Below are 12588 nucleotides of genomic sequence, written 5' to 3'. Positions count from 1 at the left end.
GATCTCCTGACCTCGTGATCCGCCCGTCTCGGCCTCCCAAAGTGCTGGGATTACAGGCTTGAGCCACCGCGCCCGGCCAAGGCCACTTTTTAAAAATGAAAGCAAGTCCTCGCATGGAGTCTACCTGTATTTATTGAGGAGAGAAGGGGAGGTTGCTTTCAGAATGGTCTGGAAATAAAAACACAAAACCTGGATCCTGGACAGATCCTCTCCAAGGAGCCCTGAGAGTCGTCTCTCCAGGAAAATGAGGAAGGAAAGGGGGACAACAGCCCATTTTTAAAAACAAAATCCACTCCCGGTCTCAAATCTCTGGGCAAAGGATAGGGCCGCTTGGAGGCTGTGTCTGAAATAAAGCCACTAGGCTTGGTAGCTGGACTGCAGAGAGGGCGCTCAGGGCAGGCAGCTGTGCCTTCCTTCTAGAAGAAACCCAGACCTAGGCGAGCTGGGGCCACCTGCCCGTGTGCTGGGCCTGGCTGGAGCGCCGGGTGTCAGCGGCCGCCCCCGCGGTCCAGCCGCATTCCAGGCCTGGCTGGGAGGGGCCGCACACTCAGAGGCCTGGCAAGGGACCTAGGCTGCGTCCTTCCTGACGGCCGCAGGGACAGGGCGGAGCCTAGGGTGGGTGCACGGAGGGGAGGGAGTGTCACCGTGAAAACTGCGGGTGCGCTTGCAGAGAGGCGCAGGGGGCTGGACGGTGTCCCGAGGGGCAGAACGGTGACCTGAGGGGCCAACAGGGCCTTGAGTGAGGGAAACGCCGCCATCGTGGGGTCCCAGAGCCTCTCCTCTGGCCAGAAGCCTCGGGGAGGCAGAGGTGGGGTGGAGCTGGGCCAGACGGGGAGACCGGGTCGGCCCCAGGGTCCGGGAAGGGGCGGGCAGAATGGCGCTTCCTGGAGGAGCAGAGGAAGTTGTGCCCATTTCTGGAAGTGGATGAGGCGGGCCGTGGAAGGGGCTGAAAATGGTCTGCGGGGAGCTGGCGTCCAGGCTGAGGGTCTTCCAGGCGCCTGACTCCAACCCCGAGTGACTCCAGCCCCTGGGCAAATGGGACTCGGACTGCTTTACCGCAGATTCAAAACTTGGGCTCCTGGGCTGAGCTCAGCACCGCCCCCTGGTGCCTAATAGGGCTCTGCGATGCCGCCTTCTTCGTTCGAGGGATCATGAACGCCCTCTGTTTACAACACTCTGTGGACCCGTTCTCCCCTCTCCCTTCTCCCTTCTCCCTTATTTCTCCCTTCTTTCTCCCTTCTCCCTTCTCCCTGATGGAATCTCGCCCAGGCTGGACAGTGCAGTGGCGCGATCATAGCTCACTACAGCCTCGAATTCCTGGGCTTCAGCGATCCTCCCGCCTCAGCCTCCCGATTAGCAGGGGTTACAGGTGTGTGCCACCACGCCCAGCTGATTTTTATTTTTATATTTATTTATTTATTTTGAGACTGATTCTCGCTCTGTTGCCCAGGCTGGAGTGCAATGGCTTAATCTTGGCCCACTGCAGCTCGCGCCTCCTGGGTTCAAGCAATTCTGCCTCAGTCTCCTGAGCAGCTGGGATTACAGGTGCCCACCACCATGCCTGGCTAATTTTTTGTGTTTTTAGTAGAGGCAGGGTTTCACCATGTTCGCCATGCTAGTCTTGAACTCCTGATCTCAAGTGATCCTCCCTGCCTCGGTCTCCCAAAGTGCTGGGATTACAGGCATGAGCCCCTGCGCCCGGCCGATTTTTTAAAATTTTTGTAGAGACAGTGTTGCCCTATGTTGTCCAGGCTGGTCTCGAACCCCTAGGCTCAAGCAATCCTTCCATCTCAGCCTCCCAAAGTGCTGGGATTCCCCTGGGCCTGTTTCTTATTATTTCCTTTACCCCCTTTTTCAAAGAGATTGGGTCTCACTATGTTGCCCAGGCTGGAGAGCAGTGTCTGTAAAGAGGCGTGATCATAGTGCTGTACAGCCTTGAACTTCTGGGCTCAAGGGATACTCTGGCCTCAGCCCTCCGAGTAGCTGGGACTACAGGCACAAACCACTGGCCCAGCTAAGGACCTGTTTCTGATGTCTCCAAGGCCCAATATGCAGTGAACTGATCCTTCCATCTGCCCCTGTGCCTGCTTTGCCAGTGATGGCCCCTCTCCCCAGAGCCTCTAGGTACAGTTGCGTAGGTTGTGCACTGCATTTAGACTCTATATGTAAGGGGCTGCCACACATGTTCCAGGTACCCTGCATTGACATATTTATTACAAGTTTCCCAGCAGATGGAGGTCAAGTGCCTCCAGGAAGGGGCATGTCTTTTACACAAAAGTACCATATGAGCTACATCAGCCCTGGTCCCATCTGCCTGGTGCCCTCAGGTTTATGAATGGCTCATGCGTGAGGACCTGCCCCTCTCTCCCCATGTCTGACCCCCAGATGGGTTGTGCAGGCTCCCTGGCTCTGGTGTGCTGCTCCACCCTCAGGCTCAACCCCAAGAGGCCACACAACCTTGGCCAGCAGACTCCAGGGCGCACACCATTCCTAGCTGAGCCACCAGCCCTGGCGCTGCTGCCACCTTTCACAGAGCCTCTGTGTATGCCCGCCGTGACACTCCCTAGGCCAGCTTTCCTCCATGGCATTCACAGGAACACCTGTGAATATACACATATATTCACACACACACACACACACACACACACACACACACTCTCACACTGACACATGGAAGAGCTGTGACCAGCTATCTGGTCTCCTTTTCCTCCCTCCCTTATTCCTGTCCCTCATTCAGCAAAAATTTATGAGCACATACCTACTCTGTGCCTATCCATATGTAAAGGGTAAATCTGAGCACATCTCTCCCCTGCCCCTGCGCCCTTATTACTGTAATTATCTGGGGTCTGAACTCTGCATCTTCCAAGGCTCACCTTCTACCTCTGTCCCTATTCGTTAAACACTTATTGGGCGGCTGGGCGTGGTGGTTAACGCCTGTAATCCCAGCACTTTGGGAGGCCGAGGCGGGTGAATTACAAAGTCAAGAGATTGAGACCATCCTGGCCAACATTGTGAAACCCTGTCTCTACTAAAAAATACAAAAAATTAGCTGGGCATGGTGGCACGCACGTGTAGTCCCAGCTACTCAGGAAGCTGAGGCAGGAGAATCACTTGAACCCGGGATGCGGAGGTTGCAGTGAGACGAGATTGCACCGCTGCACTCCAGCCTGGTGACAGAGTGAGACTCCATCTCAAAAAAACCAAACCAAACAAAATTTTTAAAACACTTACTGAGCACCTATGGTATGCAGTCCTAGCACATTGCAGAAATCTAACAGAGATGTTACTGAAGCAGTAAGCTGGTGAGAAGAGATTGTTCCTGAAAGCCAGACTGCCTGGGTTTGAACCCCAGCTTTGGCCAGATGCGATGGCTCATGCCTATAGTCGCAGCTACTCAGGAGGCTGAGGTGGGAAGATCACTTGAGGCCAGGAGTTAAAGGCTGCAATGAGCCATGATTGCACCACTGCACTCCAGCCTGGGCGACATAACAAGACCCTGTCAGAAAGAAAGAAAGAAAGAAGGAAGGAAGGAAGGAAGGAAGGAAGGAAGGAAGGAAGGAAAGGAAGGAAGGAAGGAAGGAGAGAGAAAGAAGAAAAAAGAAGGGAAAGAAAGAAAAGAAAAGAGTTGCCCCTCTGTGGCTGTGTGACTCTAGGCAAGGTACTTAACTTCTCTGAGCCTCGGGGTCCTCACCTGTAAACGGAAACAGTAACAGTATCTGAACAGTAACCCCAAAGAACTATTGTTCTGGTGGGCAAGGAAACAGCAAGGGTCACTGAGAGAGAGAGACCCTACAACATTTTCGGGGATCTCTTAGCTGCTGGGTTTGGCTGGAAGGAGGAGGAAAGCAGTCAGGTAAATGACAAGACTGGAAGGGTCCTCAGGGGCCAGGGCATACAGGACCCTGGAAGGGGGACTTAACTCTGAAGACGCTGGGGAGCCATGAAGTAAAAGGATCCCTTCACTAGGTGGGCGGCATAGTCGGGGAGGTGACACTGGAGGCCAGGAGCCCAGAAGCCCAGGGGTGGAGAATCTGGGGAGGGATAGAGCAGCTGTTAGGAGGGAAGAGGCACTCAGGAGGCCCAGCAGACAGGCTGTGGGACCGACAAGGCATGGAGGAGGGGTCTCAGACCAGGCTTAGGGCTCTAATCAAGGGACTGGGAGATAGTGGGGCCATCCCTGAGATAACAACTGGGGAGAGAAGCAAGTCTGAGGTTGGGGCTGAGGCCAGGGAGGGACCCAGGGGGTGCAAGAGGCTGGGGAGACACCCAAGGGAAGGCATGGAGCTGCTGGGGCCCTGGGCCAGGAGCTCAGGAGAGAGGACTGGGGTGCAGGGGTGGGCGTGAATGGTGGGCTCGAGGGAGACACCAGTGGCCCTTGGCTGGACTGGGTGAGGCGGAGCGGCTAGGCCAGGCAGGGCAGGCCAAGGCTCCTGCTTGGCTCAGACTGGGTCTGGAGAGGGTGGTCCCTGAGGAGAAGCGTCCACCTCCTTCCCTAGCCTCACAGGATGTCCTGTGTTTACTGCGGTGGCCACAGCCGGAACCGGGACACCGGTGCCACCCCCAACTTAGCTTCCCATGGCCACACCCACTCGGGTAAGGGAAAGCACGACAGAGAGAGAGAGAGAGGGAGAGAGAAATGCACAGACAGAATGAGACAGAAAGAAACCAGGAAAGACACAGAAAGAGAGAATAAGGACAGAGAGAAAGAGAACAGAGAGATACAAAGATAGAGACACACAGAGAGACACACCATTCGTGATAAAAACTCACAACAGGTGAGGTGTGGTGACTCATGCCTATAATCCGAGCTGTTTGGGAGGCCGAGGCGGGTGGATTACCTGAGGTCAGGAGTTCAAGACCAGCCTGGCCAACATGGCAAAACCCCATCTCTGCTAAAAATACAAAATTATCGCTTCTTGACCTTTTGGCTAAGATCAAGTGTAAAATACAAAAATTAGCTGGGTATCGTGGTAGGTGCCTGTAATCCCAGCTACTCGGGAGGCTGAGGCAGGAAAATCTCTTGAACTCAGGGGGCGAAGGTTGCAGTGAGCCGAGATCATGCCACTTCTCTCCAGTCTGGGCGAGAGAGGGAAAACTCTGTCTCAAAAAAAAAAAAAAAAAGAAAAAGAAAAAAAGAAAAGAACTCACAGCAGGCCAGGGCCTGGCACAGTGGCTCACACCTATAATGTCAGCACTTTGGGAGGCCAAGGCAGGAAGATCGCTTGAGGCCAGGAGTTTGAGGCCAGCCTGGGCAACATAGTGAGACCTGCAGCTCTCAAAAACAAGAAAACAAAAAACTCACAGCAAACTAGGCAAAGGAGCTTCCTTAACCTGATAAAGCGTATCTACAAAACACGGACCGCTAACGTCCTACTTAATGTCAAAAGGTTAAATGCTCTCTCCTAAGACTGAGAACAAGCAAAGATCTCTGCTCTCTGAGACAAGGGAAGAGAGGGGATGGCATGTACCAGCCTCCCTTTTCTGTTTGATCCTGAGCAGAGAGAGGGAGATTTTCTTCCCCACTCTAGCCTGGCTGATAGCTCAGCCTCTTTCTGCCCTCACGTACCTAAAAGCTCAGTGCTATTAATACTATGTATCTCCAATAGCTCCTCAGGGCCCTCCTCATGGCCCTGCTGACCCCTGGACCTCCTCTTACCTTTCCCTCACACTCTCACCTTAACAATTTCCCCAAAGGGCCTTTGTACAGGCTGTTCCTGCTACCTGAAACACACTGTCATTCCTTCACCACCCATGGCTTTGGGTTAACTCCTATATATCCTCCAGGTGCAAGCTCAAATGCCACTTCCTCCGGGAAGCCCTCTCTGATTTCTCTTCCTAGGCTGGGGCAGGCACCTTTTCTGGACTTCCCCATCAATAATTTGACCTCTCTGCCTATGGTTGCCCCATCACAACCCTCCTCTTTTTGGGTTTGTTCCCTGCTGGACTGTGAATGGTGTGGACGCAGGCCTGAGCTGTCCCAGTCACACTGCGTCCCCAGCACCATCCAGCCTGGGACTGGACACAAGACCAGGTGCTCACTGAATGCTGACGGTGAATAAAGGCCTGCTCTGTTTCTCACCTCGTCCTTTGCCCACATTTGTCCCTCTGCCTGGAACCCCCTTCCTTCCTTATTTCCTTAGCTCCCTCCTCCTCAATCTTCCAGTTTGACTTCATTTTATTATTATTTATTATTATTATTATTTTGAGACAGAGGCTTGCTCTGTCACCCAGGCTGGAGTGCAATGGCACAATCTCGGCTCACTGCAACCTCTGCCTTCTGGGTTTCAGCAATTCTCCTGCCTCAGCCTCTCGAGTAACTGGGATTACAGGTGCCCACCACCACGCCCCACTAATTCAGTTTGACTGCAGATATCACCTCCTGCAGGATCCTTTCCTGAGTCTGCCCCTTCCCTGCTGGGGTGGAGTCAGATCTGTTGATGTCCCCTGTGCCCAGCAAAAGACCTACCACTAAACAGGGCTTGTGAGTGTCTGTTGAATGAACACAGGAACGAAAGAACGTTTGCGTGAATCAATGAAGGAGAGAGAATGCAACGAGGTAAGGGACTCCTCAGGCCCATCGGGAGTCCCGACCATACCATCCCTTCTACCCCACCCAGGAGGAGGGCTCTGGCTGGCTTCTGGCCGCACCTCAACCTTTGGTTGCTGCCAGGCCGGGAAGGCATTTCCCAGAGCTCAGCACATTCCTGCCTTCCTCGGTGGCTGAGAGTGGGCAGGGGGCATTTCAGAGAGAAGGGAGGGAGGCCCCCAGCATTCCGGGATCCTGCCATCCTGGCCTGGTCCCCCATGCCCTCCGAAGTAGGCCCCAACCCCTTGGTGTGAGATGGGGGACAGGTCTGCAGAGGGACCACCCAGGCTGGTGTGAGGGACAACGGTGCCGACGGAGGCCAGGGCTCGGTGTCTGTGCCTGGCTGGACAATGGGGCAGAAGCTGCTGACACGCGCTTTGGGGGTAATCCCCCAGCCTCAGCCCAGCCCAGGCTTGGGGCCTGGGTTCAGAGAGCGACGAGCTTCCGAGGCAGCAGCCGGGTGGGTTCAAGTGGTATGTGGGGGTACCTGTGCTCCCTGTGCCGCCCCCCGGGGTCGGGTGAGTCAGGGCAGGCTGGGGGCTGGGCCAGGGTCTAGGGGATGGGGGTGAGGCCTGGTAGCCTTGGCTTGGGAGTCAGGCAGGTCTGGGTTCAAATCTGAGCCCCTGCCAATGACCTGCTATGGTGATCTTGGGAGAGTCACTTACCTTCTCTGAGCCTTCTTGTCTGCGAAGTGGAAGGGGCAGAAGAGTGTAGCAGGGTTTTTGTGGTCCAGGAGAACAGGGGTTGGACCTCAGCTCCACCACCTCCTGGCCACATAGCTATAAGTTGGGCATAGCCAGATGCAGTGGCTCACGCCTGTAATCCCAGAACTTTGGGAGGCTGAAGTGTGAAGATCGCTTGAGCCCGGGAGTTCAAGACCAGCCTGGGCAACATGGTGAAACTTCGTCTCTACAAAAAATACAAAAATTAGCTGGGCATGGTGGTGCATGCCTGTAGTCCCAGCTACTTGAGGGAGCTGAGTCGGGAGGATTGCTTAAGCCCAGGAGGTTGAGGCTGCAGTGAGCCATGATCACACCACTGCACTCCAACCTGGGCGACAGAGCAAGACCTTGTCTCAAAAAAAAAAGGGTGGGGAGCATAAGGACCCCATTTTACACCCTTGATTCAAAAGCAGGGCTTGAGCATTGAGCATGGCACTTAGTATATAATAGGTGTCCCCCTAAACAGTAACTCCATCAGACAGAGAACTGGGGGTCCCCTGTGCCCAGTTTCACTCAAAAGGGGTCAAAACCCCCCAGCAAGACGAGCTAGCCACTTAATTTGTGTGAAAAATAATACCAAATACTCATTAGTAACCCTCATTCTGTGCCAGGCATTGTTTTACATTTTCAGTCTCTTTTGACTCATTTAATCTTCACCACAACCCCATAAGGTAGGTACTCTTACTATCCACAGAGAGAAGCTGTGACTGGCGGCAGGTCACCCAGCCAGGAAGTGGTCGAGCTGTGATTTGAACCCAAGTTGACAGGGAGAGGGAGTGGAAGGAGTTTACGGTAGAGGCCATTGGCCAGGCCGGGGTCCTCAGGAAACGGTGGGGTTGGGGTGGGGTCCTGATTCTCCAAGTCGAGGAAGTCAATGTGCAAATCCTTGAAGCTGAGCTCATGGCAGAGGTCTCAGCCCAGGCAAGAGAGAGGCGGCTGGTGGCTGTCTCTTGGCCCCCACCGCTTGTGGATAGATGTAGCTGGAGGAGGGGGATATTTGTTTCTCTACCACCCACCCTCTGGTGACGTCACACCTCCGCAGCCAATGGCTGGGATCTCTCTCTCCTTCCCCTCCCCATTCCTTTTCCCCCCCAGCCTAGGGCTGGGGCTGACAGACGGGACCAGGAGCTCTTGAGGTGTCTGGAGGCTCAGCGGTAAGAGATCAGCCGGCCAGTCCCCTCCCTGGCCAGGCTGAGACACTGTGGGAATGAGGTTCAGGGTCCCAGGAGGTGCTGGGAGGGGGCCTGGGGGCTCAGGAAGCCATGTGTTGTAGGTGTGTGAAAGGTACAGACTTTGGAGCCAGTGGTTCAAATCCCCTTTCCTCTCCTTTCTGGCTGTGCAGCCTTGGGCAAGATACTTCATCCTTTGTGCCTCTGCTTCCCCATCTCTAAAATGGGCTTATGTCCCCAGGCCACCTCACAGGGCTGGCATCAGAATAAATGAATTGCTGCTTTTAAAGAGCTAGGGCAGCCGGGAATGTTGGCTCATGCCTATAATCAACACTTTGGGAGGCCGAGGCGGGAGGACTGCTTAAGCCCAGGAGTTCGAGATCAGCCTGGGCCACATAGAGAGGCCCCATCTCTACAAAATAATTTCTTTTTTTTTTAATTAGCTGGGTATGGTGTTGCATGCCTGTGGTCCCAGCTACTCTGGAGGCTGAGATGGGAGAACGAGTTGGGCCCAGGAGGTCGAGGCTGTAGTGAGCCGTGATCACACCTCTGCACTCCAGTCTCAGTGACAGAGTAAGACCCTGTCTCCAAAAAACAAACAAACAAACAAACACCAGAGCTGGGGCAGAATGTCTGGGGTGGTTCCCTGGAGTAGGGTGCTAGGGAGGCAGCATGGATCCTGTTGGTGGGAGGCTGGTGCCTGGGCTGGGTTTTGTCTCTCAGCCAAAGCTCCCCTTTGGTAGCAGAGAAAGTGGGGGCCACTGAGGAGCAAAGGTTGGATGTGCAACACTGTGAGATGCACAGCCCCCTCCCTCCATACTCTCTCTATTGCTGTCAGAGACGAGTTTATATTAATTGAACACTTACTATATATGAGGGATATTCTAAGCACCCGCTGTTCTCTCACAAATCTTCAAAGCCATTCTTATTGGCTCCATTTTACAGATGGAGAAACTGAGGCCCCAGAGATGAAGGATCTTGCCCAAGTCCTCATACCTGGGAAGTGCTGGAGCAGGGACTAACTGAGGCAGTCAGAGGTCACCACCTTAACTCCCCCTGACTCCCTAGATGGCCTCGGATAATGTTTAGAGGTCTGGATGAGTCAGCTCAACCCCCGTCCGCCATTACTATGGGAGATCACGCTGGTGGCTGGGGAAAGCTGAGGCTCTGAGCAGGCAGGGTTCCCAAGTGAAGTTGGTGGCAGTCACCAGGGAAAGAGGGCCAGAAGGGCAATGCCCTCAGCAGCCTCCAAATGACAACCCCTCGCTCCCAGCTGCTCTGAAGGGCATGAGTCGCATCTGAAATGGGTATCTCAGTTGTACCCACTCTAGGGAGATGTTACAAAGATTTAAGGAGCCAAGACAGGAAGGATCTTACTTAGCACATAGTAGGTGCTCAAGAAATGAGGACCCTGGGGATTCTGAAAACTCTGGCATATGCCAGGGTCACGCCACAGTAACCGCCCAAGAAATAGGCTGCTGGCACCTGGAGTGTCTGCCTGGTCCCAGTAGATCTGCTCCTAACACAAGGCAGGGACCGCCCCGCCAGGAGCCTCCCCACCCCTCCTTCCCCTCCCTCATGGGATAGGCAGAGCTGGGAACACAGAGTCCTCTCTGTGGGTTTCCTTCCGAAGCTGCCCCCACCTTACCCCAGGAGCTGGGTACGTGGCTCAGGAAGGGCACAGTTGGGCTAAATATAACCTGGGCTGGGTGCCTGTCCCAGAGAGGGACGAAGAAGGAGGGCACTCTCTCTTGTCCCTGCCCCGCCTGAACTTCCTGTGCCAGGCTCCGGGCATGACCCTCACAGCCACGGGCCTGGGACAGACAGCTTGTGACCCAGGAGACCCCCTCCACTACCACCACCAAGGTCCAGGCTTCTCATGCCCCCAGCTCAGGACTCTGTGCTGTGTCTCAGTCCTGGGTAAGGGAACTGAGTTCGCTTTCGCACCTGGGCGCAAGATTCGACTCTGTCACCGTGATCACCAGTCTCTTAACTCTCATTGACTCATCAGTTAAATGGGGTCCTACAAGTATGTAAAGCACCTGCCCGGCCCAGGCCTGGCACCTAGCCTGGGTGTGCTTCTAGCACCACTGACCCCCTCCTGCCCAACCTAGCTCCTGCCCCAGTGTGCGGAGCCACCAACGCAAACTAAGGTGACGCAGGGATGAAGGGCAGGCACGGGTCCTAGTTCTGCCCCTTTCTGGCTGAGTGACCCCTCTGGGAGCCTCAGTTTCCACCCCTGTAACAGCCACAACATCTAATGGGTGCTAGCATATGGCCCAATTCAGAGGAAATGCCCCAGACATGGCAGACAAGGTCTCAGTGCGGGACCAGCTAATATTAATACTAACTACTCAATACCCATCCGTTGTTACTATGATTGGCCAGATAAAGCGCTGGAGCTTTTTTTATTTTTATTTTTATTATTTTTTTTGAGATGGAGTCTCTCTCTGTCGCACAGGCTGGAGTGCAGTGGCACGATCTCAGCTCACCACAACCTCCGCCTCCCGGGCTCAAGGGATTCTCCTGCTTCAGCCTCCCGGGTAGCTGGGATTACAGGCGCACACCAACACGCCTGGCTAATTTTTGTATTTTTAGTGGAAACGGGGTTTCGCCATGTTGGCCAGGCTGGTCTCGAACCCCTGACCTCGTGATCCATGCACCTCAGCCTCCCAAAGTGTTGGGATTACAGGCCTGAGCCACGTGCCCAGCCCGCGCTGGAGTTTTTAGACAAGTTCAAGTCCTGGCTCAGCCTGGAAGGGGCAGGGGCCTCACAGGAAGGCCACAGAGACCAGGACCCCTAGGAGATGCAGAAAGAAGCCCTCTTATACTGTGGGGGGCGTGGGTGCTGTGGGAGTGTTAAGGGGTCCACATGTCCTCTGTCCTGCCTAGTGATGGGCTATGAAGGGCCATTGTGTGGCCAGGGTGGGTGGGCAGCGGCGGAATGCAACTGAGCACAGCAGACGGGCCATTGTGTGAGGGAATGTGCCGCGTGAGGCCTGACCTTTCCCTGTGCAATAGGGGTTGGCGGGTTGGCATGCCAGGTGGGGGCTGTGGGGACAAGCCCAGAGTCGGGGGTTGGGGGAGACAGTATTCATCTCCATTTTCCCAGATGGGCCTGGCAGGTGGCTGCATGTGAATTTCAGCTTTGCCTCCTTCTGGCTGTGCTATGAGGCCTTGAGCAAGTTTTTTTGGCCTCTCAGGAAATGGGGTTTTCCGAGGTGAGATAGAAGCTGAAGGTCTAGCACGGGGACCGGCAAATACTAACCACTCAGTACCCATCAGTTATGATTACCCAGATAAAGGGCTGGAGCCTTCAGACAAGTTCAAGTCCTGGCTTGACCATTTGTGATCTGGACTAGTGATATCCCTTCCCCCAGCCTCAGTTGTCTCCTCTGTAATGGGCTCAGTAGTAGCTGATTGCACAAGGCTGTGCTGAGGGCCACGTGCAGTGGTGCCTGTGGGGCACTTGGCAGAAGGTCAAGGCCATAGGAAGTTCTTAGTAATAATAATGGCCTGACAGGTGCAGTGGCTCATGCCTGTAATCCCAGCTCTCTGGGAGGCCGAGGCGGGTGGATAACCTGAGGTCAGGAGTTCAAGACCAGCCTGCCCAGCATGGTGAAACCCCATCTCTATTAAAAATACAAAAAAGTAGCCAGGCGTGGTGGTGGGCCCCTGTAATCCCAGTTACTCGAGAGGCTGAGGCAGGAGAATCACTTGAACCCAGGAAGCAGAAGTTGCAGTGAGCTGAATTCGCACCACTTCACTCCAGCTTGGGCAATAGAGTGGGACTCTGTCTCAAAATAATAATAATAATAATAATAATAATAGCAAGTATTTATAAAGCACCTGCCAGGTGCCTGGCACTTTATACTTATTAACTCATTTGATCCTCGGAACAGCCCTGCAAGGTAAGAGCTCTTATTCTCCCCATTTTATGGATGAGGTAACTGAAGCATAGAGAGGTGCTGTGATTTACTCACTGGGAGTACATGGGAGTGGCTATAATTATTTTATAGTGTTGGGAGGCTGAGGCAGGAGGATACATGAGCCCAGGAGTGGCAACCTAGGGAGACCCCATCTCTGTAAATTAATTTTTTTTTTTTTTTTT

The 12588-nt window shown here is 54.2% G+C and overlaps 1 protein-coding gene across 1 annotated transcript in view; it reads left to right on the top strand.

The window, feature by feature from the left end:
* Positions 1–8435: 8435 nt before the first annotated feature.
* Positions 8436–12588, top strand: part of PRX (periaxin) — an 18808-nt gene continuing 14655 nt past the window's right edge. The window contains exon 1 of the mRNA XM_011952540.1: positions 8436–8462. The gene's annotated coding sequence lies outside the window, so the exon portion shown is untranslated. The remainder of the gene's footprint in view (positions 8463–12588) is intronic.

Source organism: Colobus angolensis, unplaced genomic scaffold, assembly GCF_000951035.1.
Source record: "Colobus angolensis palliatus isolate OR3802 unplaced genomic scaffold, Cang.pa_1.0 Scaffold34, whole genome shotgun sequence".
NCBI classification, from domain to species: Eukaryota; Metazoa; Chordata; class Mammalia; order Primates; family Cercopithecidae; genus Colobus; species Colobus angolensis.
Note: the sequence above shows the minus strand (reverse complement) of the source record. Positions and strands in the feature narration are given on the sequence as shown.